General features: G+C 38.1%; 1 long non-coding RNA gene across 2 annotated transcripts; it reads left to right on the top strand.

Annotated features, from left to right (window-relative positions):
- The first annotated feature begins 319 nt into the window (after window positions 1–319).
- Window positions 320–10,263, top strand: LOC140632217 (uncharacterized). 2 transcript variants are annotated; one of them, XR_012029740.1, is made up of 3 exons: window positions 320–616; window positions 1,520–1,660; window positions 9,886–10,263. It is a non-coding gene; the product is annotated as an uncharacterized lncRNA (long non-coding RNA). The 2 variants fall into 2 exon arrangements; XR_012029741.1 differs by lacking the exon at window positions 1,520–1,660.
- Window positions 10,264–18,686: the final 8,423 nt, after the last annotated feature.

An 18,686-nucleotide genomic window follows, 5' to 3' on the forward strand; every position in this document is an offset into this window, starting at 1 on the left:
GTTTATTTTATTGGCAACCTCAGTAGCTCCTCCCACAAATAGAAAACTGCACATAGGCTTTCTGATCCTCAAGATATGTGGGAGCCAAGGTGGTCTTGTCTTATGGCCTGAGAACAGTGATTTGTTTCCTGTCCCCTCTTCCTGTGTCCTACTGCTCCAGGAGAGGTCCTGGAAAGTGGAGCCTTGCCCAGCCTGTGTCTCAGGAGGTGATTTTGCAATCCTGTCTTGTGCAAAGAAGGTCAATTGCTGACCCAAGAACCATTTAAGCTGGGAGGAAGAATTAAACAATCCCCCCAGGGGTACTGACTGCAGAGACCTTTCCCGACAAATTAGAGTGCAGTGTGCAGGACAGGAGGGCTGTCCACTAAATTTCCCAAATCCTCCGTAGGCCCGTTGCTCCTCATAGCTGAGGTCCAACACTCAACGTGCTAGTTGAGCTCATCTCTGATGAGCTCATCTCATCTCTGCTGTCTTGTTGCATTCTCCTGAGCTGAAGGGATAGGCTAAGGAGTCCCATCCCTTCCCACAATCATAAGGGTTCTATCAGGAGGAGAGACGTAAAACCAATCTTTTACTATTGATTTCACTCCTGGCTGTCAACCTGGAGGCCAATTACGTAAGTGTTCGAGGGTGCAATGAATGTGATTTACGTATGTTATCTGGGAGACATGGTGTTTATGTTTGTTGGATTAAATGGGGGCAGAAAAAAAGTACAAGCATATAAAATCTGTAATACGTGAGAGAGGCTTTGGAAGGTATTTTTTAAAGTGATATTTTAGTTATATTTTTAGTTGTATAGATATATTTAAAGTTATTCCTGTCTTCAGAAATTGCTGTCTTCATCGTTTCATCCATCAGTGATATGAGAATCAGAGAATTAGAAACCTCTGAGATACAACTGATTGTGTTGGAGACAGTTTCTGAATAGCTGCAGGACTCCATGCAAGTCCTAATGCTGTACACCTTCCCCTCCTTCTCCTGACTCCCAGAATTCTAGTTGCTTAGCTCATCCATCCTCTTTTCCTTAGCATCTTCTCTCCATTGGACAGAGATCCTCATGGAGCCTTCTTGGTGACTCGTGGTTTGGTTCTCTCAGGCACTAGAGCATTATGACAGCAAACATAGGAAGCAAATAACACCTCTGTTCTGCACCAGAAGACAGTCAGCTGTACCAACATCTTGATATATTGGGTTAATAAGTTAGGGAATGATTAATTACAGCAGTAAGGAATTTGTCCTTCTAGGTTGTATTTGCCACAGGATAAGAAATGTGATTCAATTGATGCAAATGTGATCTGCAGAGGTCTGTTTGGGAGTACTTTCAGAGCAAAGTGAGGTATCCTTTGGATAAAGTATTTGAAGAGGAGTGGAGCAAATGTGGGAAGGTTTTGAGATGGTTGGGACAGTACGTGGGAAGCTAAGTTCCCCCACCCATTCTGTATAAGGTAACCATAAAATTGTCAAATACTGATTTGTATGTCAAGACCATGGTAATTTTCACTTTGTTTTCACTCTTCAGCTAGCCTACACAAAAGAAAGCAACATGGAGAAATTTTTTCAACCTCCACCATGCCCTCAATAATCCAAATAATCTGGCATTTTACCTGTTCATGAGAAATCACTGGCAAATTAAGAAAAAGAAACAAAATGACAATTTCAGGTGAGACATCTTCAAAGATCTCACTTAAAGCATTAATCTTAGCTTCCAAGCAAACCTGTATTTTTAATGTGAGTAACTTATTTTTCTGGACCTCAGTTTTTTTATGTCTTAAATAGGACTAAGAGTACCTGGCTAAATATAAAGAAAATAATTTAATATATGTGTAATCAAGTTACCTAGCAGAGAATACACAAACCAATTTAAGCTTCTGCATCCTTCCATATAAGAAATATAACACTTACCGAAGTTGATAGCAGAGGTAAACATAAATTAATTCTCATAAAATAGTCTTTAAAACACATATAATCAATGAGTAAAATCAGCTTTGAGGAGACACCTGGCTTCTAATTCAGAGACTACTTCAGCTGTGCATTTCCTTCAGAACTTTTGGAATGTGTGAATATGTTCAAGTGGGCAATAAGCAAACAGAAGTTTCAAGTCTTTGGCCTGGTTTGGAAGAAGTAGAAATAGCTAACTATTGGCCCTGAGACTCTGTGGCTTTCCCAAGAGACAAGATGTGCTGGGCAAGGAGCCTTAGATTGTGGAGGGGCAAGATTACAGGGCTTGGAACAAAATATTATTCTACATGGCCCGACAAGACATGTTATCAGATACTTAGTACTGGCTGCCTACCTGGGCAGTGCACCAAAAAGGAGAAGACTGTGGGGTTAGAGGAAATAATTATTGGCGGCTGTTATTCAACACTTAACAATCCACGTGAGGGAGCCAGGGCACAGATCCTCTTTTGCTGCTGTCTGTAGTAAGATGTTCGCTTCTCCCATCTTCAGGAATACGTTGATTCAAATGATTATTTTAAAATTTTGAAATATTTTAGCAAATATTTAGCAAACAGGAGAGATCATCTCCGTTCCTGCCAATGTCAGCCACTGAGAGAGGACTGTTGAGGGTTGAATCAGGGAGAGGGACAAGAGTCTCCTCCACCATCCAGCCGGGACTCCCTTTCCAGTGGGCCCTTCCCCCGTGAGAAGTGAGTAAAGCAGGGAACACACAGAAAGAGGACTAGCCACTGGCAGGTTACCTCTGGCTTGGAGCTAAACAAAATAAACAAAACAAAGGGCCCATTGCAACATTTGAGAACTTGGCTTTGATAACCGAGAACCTGGAAAAATTTTGCCAGACAGATTCACCAGTTCGCTCTCCTATAAAAGCTTGCCTGCCGGCTTCCCTTAGTGTGATTTTTGTTTGTTCTAAAATTGTGTGTGAGCATAAACATTTCTCAGTATGGACCATGACATACAGAATATCTGCATGTCTTGGCCTTAGGGTTCAGATTGTTCCTGGAATATCTGCTGTTTAATACCACAAAACAAATACAACACCGTAGAACGAAACCTTACAAATAACTTTCTAGAAAGTACATTTGGAAGCATATTTCTTCTTTCTGGACTGTCTGCTTCTTTCTCAGAAGCAATTTTAAATGGTGAATTTTTAAAAAGGTTTTATGATCTCTTAATCATGTACCAGAAAGAGAAGGACATTGGAAAAACCAGCTTTACGATACGAATAACTCTCCGTAAAGTTCTGTAACATTGCTCTTAAAAACTCCTTATTAATTCAAGGCCAAACATAAGTAAAATATTTATAGACTTGTCAGATTAATTTCTGTGGGTCTTCTTTTAAGAGGAAAGTTTTTTTTTTCTAGAAGACTTATTTATTGAATAGGCAATATGATTTTTAAATTGTTGTTACTCTTTAAAATTTTTAGTTATAAGTGATTTTGTGTCAGTTACATCTGCTATTAAAGTTTTCTTCTGCTCCTCCTTCTATCAGTAAGAGAGCTGGGTAATATCCTTACCATTACATCCTCCTCCTTATCACCATCCTCTTCAATGCCATCACCATCATCATATCACTCACTAGGAACCATTATGTGCCAGGCACTTTGCGTGCATTATTTCCATTGTCAAAATAACCCTGTAGTGTTTACAGGTAAGGCTCAGAAACTTAAAGCTCCAAGGACCCAAGGCTAGTAAGTGATGATTCTAGTAGAATTTGAACTCAGGGTTGTCTCTTTCAAAATTCTTCACTGTCCCTAATTCTGAAATATGTAAAATTCTCAAAAGCGAATAAAATATTGCCTCTTTGAAAATGGCAATAGTTAATTTATAAGCCTTAATATATCCAGTGGAGCAAATCCTTTGCCTTTAAAGTATCCTGTTTGTTCCTCAGAACTCTGTTTGGTTTTGTTCTGTTCTCAAAGCATCCAATTCGCTGCCAGAAAATAGTTCAAACATGTTGGAAGAATCAAGCTTCCTAAATTGAGCAACGCATGATTTGGTTTAAAACTGATATAACAATCGGAAATTCTGTTTATCCACTGAATCGTATTGATTACACGCCAGAGTCTTGTTTTTTTATCCTAACCACACTCATCTCCTTTTTTTTTTTCATCTACAGAATTCTCATAGCCTACAAAGCAAATTTCAAAACAGATATTCAAAGAGATAAAAGGGCTTAGGTAACTTGATAAAAATTACAAGGGGGAAATTAATTTCAAAGATAACCATAAGTATCTGGAATATATAAGTAGTATCCAAGTTCTCGATAATGAAGTCATGTTATTTTATATTTTCAGAAAATGGAAAAAAGAAAAAAAACTCTCAGAATAAAAATAAAAGTAGAGATAAGGCCTAAAAATGGAAAGCAACCATGGAGATAAAGTGAAAGACAAACAAGAATGTTTAGAAAAATCAGATAACAGAGATCCAAAAGAGAGAACCCTCAGGACAGAGAAACCTACAACGATAAATACTGATGGAAAATAATCAGGGCATAGGGTTATAATTCAAAGTAAAATTTCTAAATTGCACATCCTGTTTGAAAAAGTATCTTGTGTATCTTGGAGTTTACATGTGCCTGCTGCAGTGGGGAAACACACTGGATCTGGAATCAGGGGTCCTGGTTTGGGATCTGGCTTAGCCATTTGTTATCTCTGTTTACTTGGACAAGCTACTCAGCGCCCTGTTTTCTTACATATAGATGAAAGAGATGCTGGTAAATGCCTTCTGGCGCTAAAGAACTTAATCTAGCAATGAGTAGAATTTTGAATGACACCTTATTATATGGCAAGACAAGCTGCACAGGACTCAATAGCATTTGGAGAATCTTTTCTTTAAAAAGAATAGCTTCATCCTATCACTGTCACAACCTTATTTTACTAATGTTATGCCAACAGCATCTTAGATTTTATTGTATGTAGTACATATCTGATCTTCCTTACTGATTAGGAACTGACTAAGCAAATAAAAGGTTGATATTTTAAGGTCTGTTGCCATTCTTGAGGTCTAGATTAAATCAGTGTACAACGGGTCACTACTGTAATTTGGCTCTTCTGTAGGATATACTTTAGCTTTCAGCTTAAATTCTCCCTGTAATTGCCAGAACAGTAAACCCTTTAATTTCAAATACACAATAATGCATAAAAGTATAGTGCTGTAGTTAGCATAAATTTTAAGATGGTCTAATGAAATGCATGTTAGAAGGAAGTAAAGGTAAGTTTGACATTGTAATTTCATGTAGGTTTTAAAGTCACATGGATTTTTTTTGGGGGTGTGTGTGTAATAAAGATCTTTCCCATCTCTTACTGTGTTTTTTTATGCAACCATCCTTGCCTGCATCCTAGAGTAATATAAAAGTAAGTCCTTCCTCTTTCCAGCTCTGCCTCCCCGTTCCATGTTCAATGTCTCTGTCTCTCTCTCACACACACATATACTCTCTCTCTCTCTCTCTCTCTCTCACACACACACACACACACACACACACACACACACTGCTGAGCACGTCAGTGGAAGATGCAGGCATTTCTTATGTCAGGGATAATGACCACAGACATTAGGAAAGGCAAGTGTTAAGCATGAACCCATGTTGGAGTTTGAGAAGCTGGTTTGAGGGAAGGACGCTTAGATGGGAATCAGTATTAATCTGAGCAGAACTGTACCTTCTCTCGCAGCTGCAGCTTCGTGACTTTGAGCTATGAGATCTTGAAACATTATTTAAACCCTCTGAAGCACAATATCCTATTATGTAATGTGACTATAAAAATAGTATCTATGTCATAGAATTATCAGTAATAAATGAAAGTAATTGCTTCTCTGCTCTGTAAGCTCTCAAAAAAGTAAACTGTCTAATCTCATTTTTTTTGGATATAAGTGGGTGGATTTTTTTTGTTAAATTAAAATAAGGGAATATTCAAATGAATAAAAGTAAGAAAAGTAGATGTGAAACATTTATAAAGATTGTAAGAGAGACTTTTGAATTCTAGAATAACGTATTTAGAAAATAGGAATTATGAAGACCAAGTCATGAACAAACCAGATCCTTCTATCTTTATAAAGAAAAATGTAAATCATTAATTATTCAGAAAGTGGTTGTAGATATATAAAAGTATTTACACAGGATTGGAAAAGATGACTTATCAGTGAGGCTGAGGCAGATTTATAGCAGAAATGCGGCTAACAGAAGCTGGTTCTTCTGTTCCTTTAGAGAGATTTACCAAATCAAAATGGTCCCCTAGTACAATGATGACTACTTAAAACTATTCTATGTTTGTCAGTTGTCTTAACTTCTTACTAGTTTTCCTGGCCATCATTGCGTAGGTAGATTAAAAACATCTAGTATCAGTTAACATTAAATAACCAGATTAGCACAAGGTGGTCTAAAAGGTGATTATCTCAGAGAAGGACTTGGATTAGTCCTGACCCCATTCGCTCCCACTCACTCATGTCTTCATAACTGCAAGAGCCTGGGGTAGGTGAACAAGGCAGTAGTTCAGGATTAATGAGTTTCCGGTCACAACAGGGAGGCTGGTGAGTCTCAGGTTGGAGAGGTATACCGAGAACAGAGACATGGCTTGCTGAAGGTAGTTTGAAAACCAGGAAACTCCTCCATGACATAGACGATCTGGAGCCTTGATGTGATAAAGAGCCCTTTCTATATCTCTCTCATCCTTGGGGCTCTTAAAAAATATCACATCCTTGTATTTGTATTACTCTTTAACATTATTCCATCCTACCTGAGGAAGTACATGCATGTCTATGTTTCTCATAAGCTAAGAGACCACTGTGAAGAATTCAAATGTTGCATAATTAGAATTTTATTTTTTCATATAAAATTATTTTTCAGATGGGTAGAAAATCAGATAGTTTCTTAGAAATCAGGTTCTTGAGTACCTTAAACAGTGGAAAAATATAGGAAATTGGTAGAAATGTAAGTTTTTATGTTTATATTTGGATATGTAATATCATCTACCCTCCCCCTCCACTTGCTTCTACAGGCCTGGTTAAATTAATTTTGCTATATAATTTAATTTTTTTAGTGGTCTAAAGTTCAGAAATACAAAATCTATATTCCTTCTGTATTACAAATTCTATTTTCCTAAAAATGAATACTATCTTTGCCTTTCTCAACAGCATAATCAGGCAATTAGGAAACACAGACAAGAAAAGATAGTAGGTTTCTTTACAAAACATTTATTTGGACTTATTTAATGTGTACCAGAAACTGTAAAGACTATTTATATACTTTGTATATAAATAAAGAACAAAAGCATTTATACTAAAGGAACAGAAAAATGAAAAAAAATTATAGCAGTTACTGGATTTTAGGGCTTTTTCAGTTGTTTCAATAATATTTAAAAATATTTTTCAAAATGTATAGTAATAAACTTTGTGATATTGCACCAAAAGGAATATGCTATAAGTAAATGCTTACGATGCCATTGGGATCAGCAGGAAACATCTTGTAATTTGTTCTCATGGTACAGGGTTGTTTATTTAAAGCATAAATGAATAATTCTTCTAACGGTCATTTCCAACCTCCATTTTACTGATAAAGACAGACCTGGGGAGAATATTGTTTACTGGAGTGAAATACAAAATTTTGGACTTACACTCTCAATTATGACTAGTTCTCACTTTTATTTTTTATGGTAGTGAAAATAGAAACCCAGGAACAAAAGGGAACACATTTCAGGGGGAACTCTGAGGGTGTGAGTTGGATTAGACTCCTGACCACCAACCAAGAGCTGAACCATGGGAACAGCAACGTGGCTTTCTCATGGGTATCTTTATTTTCAAGTTCTGGCCTCTCTTTCCTTTATAATATATCTGTTTCTCTGTCCCCCCCTACCCTTTTTACAAGTCTTTATAAGTTATGGGCATGATGTCCACCATAGGAAGGACTGTGAAGGGTTTTAATGATGTTAACTACTAATATTTCTTAAACACTAGGAGTTCGGTACTTCATTAAATTCTTTGTAAAGGTGCTTATCTTTTTTCTGTTGTTCAATGCCTTGGACAAAGAAGGAAGTTTTATCGAAATTGTGAGTGACACAAAATTAGGAGGATTAGCTAATGCATTTGAAAACAAAAATAATTCACTAGGAGTATTTTTAACGCCAGAAAAGTCAGTTGCACCAAAAAAATGGAAATGCAACAGGATAAAAGAAAAAAATCCTACATTTATATTTAAATAATCCATGCCTCACGTGGAGAATGGTAAAAATATGATTTGGTGATAAATGTTAAAAAAAATTGGGGGGTTTAAGGCAAGTTCATGTAACCCTAGAGTGTTCATCTGTTCCTTAATACCTAACTCAGTCATATACTCTATTAATTGAAATATAGCATTCGCATCAAGGGAATTATTAGTCTACCTCATTTGCTGCAGGTCACACAGGAAGTGCTGTATTGAGTCCTGGGCACCACATTTTAAGAGCAAAGTTGACAGCAAACTGGAACATGTTCAAAGGAAGGACCTTGAAGGGTCTGGAAACCATATCACATAAGGAGTAACAGGGGGAATGTGTTCATTTAACCCGAGAAAATGACAAGTTGTGTTAAAAATTTCAAAGGCTATTCTACAGAAGCGGAGGTAGATTTTTCTGCATAGTTACAGAACTAAAAACGAATGAGGGTAGTCACAGGGCGGTACATTTAGGTTCTTGCGAGAAAATGCTTTTATGATAATTATGGGCCCAGCACGCTTCTGCTGTGCAACTCTGCTGCTTTTCTGATAATTAAAGTTATTTATGGACAGGGTGATTTGGTAATAGTGAGTCACTGGCTACGGGGAGTATTGGGCAGGGTCTGTGTTCTCACCTGTGAGTGATAAGAGAGAGTCAGGGCTGCCAAGTCCTTGTGAGTCTGAGATAGAATCTATGGCAATACTTTTGTTGATTTCCTATAAGAAGCAGAGTTGGGGCCTCGGTCGATTTTTCCCATTTAGAAACTAAGGCCAATTTTCATTTCCATGATAATATGTGCTCAGGATGATCTCAGCCCTTTGGGGCATAAAGCTGAAGCCTCTTCTACACACAGGTAGACAGATGCGGGCACACACACACACACACACACACACACACTTCCATTTGACATATTTCTCTTTTTACCATCTCTCAGTTTTGTAGAAAGGGGAACAAGGTGGGTAGATGAAAACAGTAAGATGCATTTAAATCAAAGTCACCATCAGCATCTGTAGCAGAAATCCTTTCTCCGGGTTTATTTATGACTCTGACTGCAATAGTTTCTGATAACCTAGCACCACTGATGAGGCTGTTACCTGGTACCCTGTGTGGGAAAAGCTACACTGGAGAGAAAGAGGTAGACACTAATTTTTGTTCCATAACAAAAATCCTGAAGATGTTACATTAAATCACAAAATATGAAGTTGCAGATGCCTGTGGACTTTCTTGGGGATTGTAGAGTACAAACTCTACAAATTGTGTGGAAAGAACAGGCTAAATAAACTGTGCTATTGTTGGCTTCCATTTTGACACAATTTTCTGAAGATTTTTGTGCATGTGTACTAGTGACTATTGTATTCTTCAATGTAAATGCTTCACTCAAGAACAGGTCATTTATCTGTGAATTGAGAAATGGACATTTTATAGGTGAGACTTTCTCTTCTTTGATTCCTCCCTTCTTCCCCTTATCTCCCTCTCATCCCCCATGGTCTCCTCCTCCTCCTCCTCCTTTTCCTCTTTCTCCTTCTCTTCCTCTTCCTCATGCTCCTTCTCCTCTTTTTGTTATTCTAACAAAGGAGCTGGATTTCTTTGAGCCCTCTCCACAGCCCCCACACACAGTGTTGGGTCTAGCGAGTAAGAATGTTTTCTTGGCTTTAGCTCTGGCATTTTAACTTTTTTCTGTGAATTGCACTTTGCTGACTCCACAACTTTTCCATGTCTTTCTTTTTTTTTTCCTTTGTAGATAACAAACAGGGCAGCATAAACTATGGAGAAATTATTAATAAAATCTCAAGAAGTCAACTCAGCATCTACTGAATAATGACCATGGAATGGTTTCCCTCTGGTTGCCTCTCCAGCCCTGGCCCGGGTGGCTCAGCCCGCCTGCCCTGTGTGGTTTGGGACCTTTAACTATGGGGCAAGTCATTAACCGGCTGGTGAAGCAGCAGCACATTGTTCTGTTATTTTCAAACCACAACAGCCTCTGTGGAATCTAAGAGCCATAAAGACAAGTTCTGATGCTGCCTGACAGAGGCATAATTCATGAAGTCTATAATTTAAAAGGATTTCAATGCAATTGTAAAACTAATAAAAAATAAATTGCTTTTGGGGAATGCTGGTACCTTTTTAATCAATTGATTCTATTAATTTAAAAATACAATTGGCCTGGTAGCTCCGTGTGTGTGTGTGTGTGTGTGTGTGTGTGTGTGTGTGAAGATAAGAAAGATTAAATCTGATGCTGGTAGTTTCAAGTTCATAACGTTGCTGTTGGACGCAAGAGGGGGGGGGAAGAGAGAGAGAGAGAAAAGAAAAAAAGACAAAGAAAAGAAAAAAAAAAGAAAATCCCAGAACAATTTATGGCCTATAGCCAGTAACAAAGTGTTTCTCCCTGTACCTATACCTTTTTATCATCCACTGCCCCCCCTCAACTGTTGATAATGCCCAAGTTAAATTAAAAAAAAAGTTTTGATAACTTTCTAGAAGGTTTAGATTTCAGTCTGGATTGGGGAAAAACAAAACAAAACAAAACGCCTCAAACGAAGGGCTCTCTTTAATCAGATAATTGACCGGTCAGTAACTTTAGCCTGTCTGTGACACACCAGTTGGCAGGTACAGAGGTATGCAGCTCTGGGCCTTCACCTCCTATCCCTCTACTCTGCCTCCTGCCACTGTCACTGAGCTTCCCTGTCTTATTGCTGGTCTCCAGAGACTGTCCCCAAACATTCTGAAGTTCGGCAAAAGAGAGCCAGCTGTCAGAGGCGTTTATGCAGATGGCACAAAAGGGATTTCATCCTTCGGTTGCCCACCTGGGGGGGAAAGTAGGGCCCCTCCATACAGCTGTCTCTGATCCAGAGCACCCACGTTTCAAACTGATCCCTAGTTTCCTGAAATCCTGGCTCTAAAGTTGTTTGGGAGGCTTTGGTGGGGCTTTAAATACAAGTACATTAACCCTTCTCTGTTAACTCCCTCATCGTGAGTAATGGAAGCTCAAAAATGCTCTCTGTAAAGTCACATCACAAAAGGCTCAGAAAATTATCCCTTACTCCTATTGTCTGCCTGTTTTCTTTTATTCCTTCCCTACTCATCACATTCCCTGGCAGCCATGAGTGAAATGTAACATGCTAAATGACTGACATCCATTAAAGTTCCTCGACAAGCCTTGGACTGGGTTTTGAAAGGCCTTTGGAAGAAAAAGGATTGTGTGCTTTTTGAATCTTGGTCTGCTGAACGGCTGCCAAGTGAGGGCTGCTCCATTCAAAGGGCTGAGTGAATAAATGAGAATAACATCCTTGGGGACCCACAGGATCGGCTTACTCTGAAAATGCTCAGCTTCACAAAGGGTCAGAGTCACAAGGTAAATGGAAATGGCTATGAGGGGACTTTGATGGCTGAAACACGGTAACAGTAGAGGACTTGAAAGAAAACTTTATTTAAAAAAATTTAAAAAGAGGGAAAAGAAAGAAGCAGGGAGTGGGGGAACCTCAGAACTGCAAAGTCAATTGATAAGAGCAAAACGCTTCAACAGCAACATCCATGAATATTTGTAAATGGTACACGAGTGGTGCATAGACAAGTGCACTTGCTTATGGACATGAATAAACTCTTCACCTATCCACAACTGTAAACATCATGAATTAATTTTATTTTACACATGAATAAAAACTGGGTCAAGCCTGTTAGATTATTTTCCTGGTGGGCTATAATATAAGGATTCGAATTTTCATCGTAGTTGCAAGTGATAGAATCTAGTGAGCCATCCATCAAACAAGCCATTTCTTTGGGCATGCCTTGTTTTTTTGTTTTTTAATTATTATTTTTAAAAAGATTTATTTATTTATTTTAGTGGACAGGGACAGGAAGAGAGGAAGAATCCTTCAGCAGACTCATGGCTGATCTTGGAGCCCAACACAGGGCCCCATCCTAGGACCCAGAGAACATGACCTGAGCCAAAACCAATAGTGGGAAGCTCAATTGTCCGAGCTACCCAGGCACCCCACTCCTTGATTTTTTGTTTGTTTGTTCTGTGTACATGTGATTTCTCAATTTGAATGATTTCTACTTAGCACTTTAATGGAAGTGCATTAGAAGCAGTTTCTAGGCAAAAAAAGAAAAAAAAAGTCAGAAAACCACAGGAATTCTTGACATGTTTCCACAGAGACTTCGCATGGTACCTGCCACAGGGTCACTCTTAGGAAGGCTCTCTGGTTCCTGACTTTTTCAGCTCATTTTAGGATATATACACTGAAGAAGAATAAAGAAATCCTATTGAATTAGTTACATAAGATTGCATCTAGTGAAGATTTAAATGAAGTTCTGGTCCCTCATTTGATTCAGCAAATGGCAATGACAATGGAAGCTGTGGCTCAATGGAATGAAAACTTGTGACAAAAGGCGGTCTTGCCCCTCTGGGTATGATTTCCAGTAGCCATGATATGTTGCTTAAATTCAAGCTTGGAGAGAATAGTGGATTGAATGGTGCCTCCACCTCCCAAGAAGTTGTCTATGCAGAATCTTTGAATCTGAACTTGGAAAAAAGGTCTTTGCAGAAGTAATCAAGTTAAAGAATTCAAGAGGAGGTCATCGTGGATTAGAGTGTCCAATGACAAGTGTCCTCCTTCTAAGAGAGAAGAGCGAAGGAAATGTGAAGACAGTGGCAGACATTGGAGCCACGAGTCTAAAAGCCAAGGAACGCCAAGCATTACCAGCAGCCATGAGAAGCTAGGAAGGAGGCACAGAACAGATTCTCCTATGGAGCCTCAGAAGGAACGACACCACTGACACCTTGATTTTGGACTTCTGGCCTCCAGAACTGTGCGAGAATAAAGTTCTGTCATTTTAAGCCACCAAGGATGTGGTAGCTCCAGGAAATGAATACAGATGGCCCACAGCCCAATGTGCTACCACGATCATAAGGCCATCCAGCTTGGACTTGGTGCTCTTCGGTAGGAAGATCACGCAGCTATGGAGTCACCGGGTCACACTGGTTATAGGGGTTCACTCTGCCCAAGCTCTTCCCTTCAGTCATTTTCCCACGGCAATGCTGCCTGGTTTTCAATAATGAAACATGCATATCTCCTCAATACATTATTTAGATAATGTTTGTAAAGAAAAAAAGTTGTTCCCCCAAACTCCAGGAGTGAATGGGAAGAGACATATCTGTTATATTCCAAACACAGCTGGTATCAGGTCAAGGCTGCTGGTGTAAAGGAAGGCCACCGTACCTCACAAGACAACTATGTGTCAACAGCAAAATTAACTGCTCAGTAATGAGGAATAGATGTTTTCAGCATCTTGTATTCTAACTTGCTAGTTTGCTACCTATACTTAGTAATCATTGTGTTAATGATTTGATTGGTGTTTTGGGGTTATTATGTAGCACCTGTTAATCTTTTTTCAATTTAGAATAATGCAAAATTGGCTTTCAGATATTTTTTTCTTTCAAAACTTCTGATAATCAAGAATGGACAATGTGTGTTGTACAGGAGAGGTCAGTACATTTATGTGTGCATATATTCTAAAAGAGCACGATTATACTTATAGAAGTTTTTTGTTGTTAAAAGATGCCACTTACCTACCTTCACCTAGTTATCTGAGTCAGAAACTTTTGGGAGTGGCCAATTTAATATAGATTTAGAATTCTTCAGTGTTTTCAAGTTCTAATAGATTCTTCTTCAGTTTTTGTTTTTTTTTTTAATGTACTGGCTAAAAGAAACTTTTGAATGAAAGTTATTTATTTAAAACAGACTGTTTTTAGGACATAAGAATGGTAAGACAATACATAATAAGCTTGAGTTTTTACAAATTAGATTTAATGAACAAAATGCTATTTGTTATACAAATTTCAAGGAATACAACATTTGAGGAAATGTCTCAAGTATGACTAATTGTCAACAAAAAGTTTCTAGATGTCAATGGCCAGAAAAAGTTCATCTGTTTTCCTACTTCAGTAATTTCCAAGGAGTACGATATCGGAGAAAGTAGCTGGAAGTGTAAATTTATAAAGCAGGGGTTGTATCTAATAGTTAATATGTAAATGTCCATCTGACTGTTAAGAATCTGTATGTGGGAAGAATCCTAGTTCCCAAAACAAACAAACAAAAGATTTATTATCCAGAGTGGATATATCACTATTATGTGTTCTAAAAATCCTATCTTTTTTTTAATGCTAAGTAAGGCTGACACATGGAATTCATTACATTCTAGTTAATGGTTTCAATCAAATCTGTAACAGAGCTGAGTAGGCAGCAAGCATTTCTGGACTGGTGTCTCCAATCACAGCGTACTCAGAGACACAAGCCTTCACACACACAGGAAATTCAGTGTCCAGGCTACCAAGGGTTAATTCCTCTTCCACCCACCTTTTTTACTCCCGCTAACCAAATAAGTTGTTTTGTTTTAAAAATAAATTTAGTCTCTATGAAAGGCGAAAATAAAGGATCAGTAGGATAAATGATATTGCAGGATAAATGGTTTTGAATTTTTTTTAGCTTAGCACCATGATAAGTAGAGTCTGATGAAATGGAAGAAGAACCCTAGATTTCCTGATTGTGGCACTGCACGGTAGGTTCTTGAAACAGCTCATACGTGGAGGAGTAAGAAGGAATGATTTATTGACACGATGTGCAAATCTGTGTTCATTTTTTTTTTCATGCATCCAAACGTGATTTAAAGTTGATATATATCTAGAGGGTCTTTATTTATTTATTTTTTTTGAGGGTCTTTAAATTCTCATTTTTATTTGGAGTCTTTCGTTAATTTTTCTATACCATTTCATCTATTTCATTAACTTCAATGAACTGAACTTTTGTTTTCTTTGGGATGTGGAGATTGGCGAAAAGAACTCTATGTGAGTTTTTTTTTAAAGATGTATTTCTTTTCTCAAGGATGCTTTGAAGGGCATCAGAGACAAACTACTGTGCACCGTGGATTCTGTAGGGGGGGCGGGGTGCCCTTTGCCTGCGTATGCAGTTTCGGCCTGCAGGGGGCAGCCAAATGCAGCGCAGCTAACGGAGCAGCGGACGCAGCCCTGTTTTCAAGCCACTGGAGTAACCCTGGTTCAGAAAAATGCAGCAAAAGCCAAAGTAAGCCCTCGTTCCCCATCTGTCACGGTGTGGCAGAGAGCTGAGGCAGCCATATTTAATCAACGCTGAAGTCTCCCTCTGGGTGATGTTCGTGCCCTTCTGTAATATTTTATTCTAAGCCATTTCCCAGACAGCATTATTGATTCGTGTCATTATTCTCCCCCCAGCTCCGGGAGCTTGTGCAATGTGATACCAGCTGCAGACCTCTTCGTGGACATAACCTGAGAACCGAAAAGTAAGGTGACTGCCTGCCACGTTCAGACTCACCCAGATGGCATATAATGCAGTGCACTGTGGGCATTTTAAATCTATTGGTTACAGTGCATTTGCAAGCATAGAAGATTACAAAAAAAAAAAAAAAAAAAAAGAATGAGAGAGAGAATAAAAGAAAAAAGAAAAAGAAAGAAAGGGAAAGAAGGAAAGAAAGAAAGAAAAATTGAGTTTGGCATTTGTTTCTTATTTCTGCTTTTTTATTTGGTGACTAGTAGGTTTATACTCATACTGAGAAGATACCGTACTTTAGGTATTTCGTGTGGGTGGTTTGGATGAGAAACTGCCCTCCCCTGGAAGAGTCATTAAAATAATAATACATTTGATATTTATTTTGACTAGAGTTCTGAAATTCTTTCTTTTCCCTTCTCTCAGAGGCAAAGGAAGATAGTAAACATTTTCCTTACTGACAGATAGATACAGACTTGTTAAAAGGAGGCCCTGGTTTGTGGATGGGTGAGAGAAGGAAGGAAGGAAAGAAGGAAGGAAGGAAGCAGAAGCAGGCCAGCAATTTTCATTATTCCTAGAGGTCTTCCTACTCTCAGGAAATGGCCCATTAATCAGTTTTCTCAAAGCCATTTCAGTTGGAGTCCCTAAACATCCTTAAAAGTGTGCCTACTGTTATTTACCTTGCAGACACAGTATTCTGAGGAGTAGCAAATGCTCTCCACATCATCCCTCATCCATACCCTTACACACGTATCCTTGCATAAAGGTCTACAAAATACAACCGAGATATCTGCAATTTTAGCACCAAGTTTTGGTTTTGGTCTTGGGCCCTGGGGAGTAGTGAAAGTTGAAATGCCCACTCTTTCCTCCTGCTCCAGCAAAGGTTTTCTGATTATTGTATCAAAGGTCGCCCCTGTAGTACTAAATCTGCATTGCAAGCACTTCAGGAATCTTTTTGTCTAGTTCAGTTTATGTTTATGATTGGAATTTACTGGTATACAGTAATCATTATCAATCCAGAATTCTGCTTGCCACTTTGGTAAAACATAAAGTTCTTTTTTTTTTTTTTTTTTTAAGATTTTATTTATTTACTCATGAGAGACACAGAGAGAGAGGCAGAGACACAGGCAGAGGGAGAAGCAGGCTCCATGCAGGCATGCAGGGAGCCTGATGTGGGACCGGATCCCAGGTCTCCAGGATCACACCCTGGGCCAAAGGCAGGCACCTAACCACTGAGCCATCCGGGCTGCCCAAACATAAAGTTCTTATGGTAATTATTTGCCTGAATATCATGAGAGGTAATAATCAAGATGAGAATCATCACAATATTACCTATTCTCATACATCTATACTTTGGATACTGGATTGAGTAACTTATTTACATTAACATCCAATCCTCCCCAAAGCTATAAGGAGTAGATACTCCATGCAGTTCATATGTGCTTAAACTGTAGCTCAGAGAGATTAAATTATTATTATTGTTTTAATTACACCATGCAAGTTACTTCAAGGGAGATAACTATTTTCTAAAGAACAATCATATAAGAAAGCCTGGATAATTCTAAGAAAAAAATTAATGCAAAACACTTGCCTCAGTAGGGATGAAACATAATCATTAAAAGTAATATTATCACAGGAATGATAGGACTGAAAGGAAAATCTAATAATAAGCCCAAGTTCAGACAGGAACTAATTTTACCAAGGTGCTCATTATGCCAGATGCCCGGTTGAGTGTTCTGCATACTTTTTATCACTTTATCCTTGTGTGGTTTTAGGAGTCATTATTGTCTCCACACTTTAGAGAAACAAACTAAGGCCTAGATAGATTTAGGAACTTGTCCAAAGTTACAGTTAGTCCATGTGAACCTTTAATCTTTCCAATTCTAGCATTAAGCTGCTATGCCACTATGTCCTCTGTCTTTCTAATCTATCATAGTGTTTAGTACATGGTACTAAACATGGGATCAGCCAGTGGAAAAACAATACATTAGTCAAAAAGTGGTGCTGGCATAACTCTACAAATTAAGGGGAAAAAATTAAACTAAGTATTTACTTTAATCATACCAAAATAAATTCCAAATGGATCAAATATATAAATATAAATAATGAATCCATAAACATCCTTAAAAAGTTAGGATGAATATTTTTCTATTCTTGGGAAGGCCATTCTAAGTGTGACCAGAAAGCCAGGAATCATAAAGTAAAAAGGTGGTAACTGACTACAAAATATTTAAACATTTGATGGCAAAAGATATATATATATTTTTAATTTACTTATTTATTTATTCAGAGAGAGCGAAAGAGAGGCAGAGACACAGGCAGAGAGAGAAGCAGGCTCCATGCAGGGAGCCCGACATGGGACTCGATCCCAGGTCTCCAGGATCACACCGTGGGCTGCAGGTGGCACTAAACCACTGCGCCACTGGGGCTGCCCGCAAAAGATATTTTAAACAATTTAAAAGGCAAATAACATACTAGGGAAATATTCATAACATATATAACTAGACAAAATATTAATGATCTTGATATATGAAGAAATCTTTAAGTCAATTAAGAAAATCAACATTTTAAGAGTAAAGGGGGCCAAATTTATAAATAGGTAGTTACAAGAAGAGTAATACAAATAGTCAAAAAATATCAGTAATAATCAAAGAAAAGCAAATTAAAACAGGAATGAGACAGTATTTTTCACCTATCTGCTTGGAAAAATTCAATACTTTGTATTAGCAATAGTTTAGGGGGCGCCTGCATGGCTGATTGGTTAAGCTCTGTCTTTGGCTCAGGTTATGAGGTCAGGCTCCTGGGTCTGTGGGGAGTTTGCTTGTCCCTCTGTACCACCACCACCCTGTGCCCCCCCCCGCCACTTGTGCTCACGCTCTCTCTCTCTCTGTCTTAATAAATAAATAAATAAAATCTTTAAAGAAAAAACAAAAAAGATGGTTTAGGAAAAATGAGTATCTTAGGAAAATAAAATTGCCAATACTATTATTGAATCAGAAGTGAAAACGTACTCCATTTGTCCTAATAATTTTATTTTGAAAATATGAAGTTGCAAAAATCATTAGACAGTTAAATAAAAATACATGGATAAGATATTTAGAATGTTGAAGTAGATTTATTGCCACATTACTTATTACAGCACAAAACTGGAAACAATATAAATGTCTATCATGAAGCAATTTCTGTTAGACATTATAGTATATGGATACAATGGAATACTATGAACCATTAGAAAGAATGCTGC

Source organism: Canis lupus, chromosome 1 (genome assembly GCF_048164855.1).
Source record: "Canis lupus baileyi chromosome 1, mCanLup2.hap1, whole genome shotgun sequence".
NCBI lineage: Eukaryota > Metazoa > Chordata > Mammalia > Carnivora > Canidae > Canis > Canis lupus.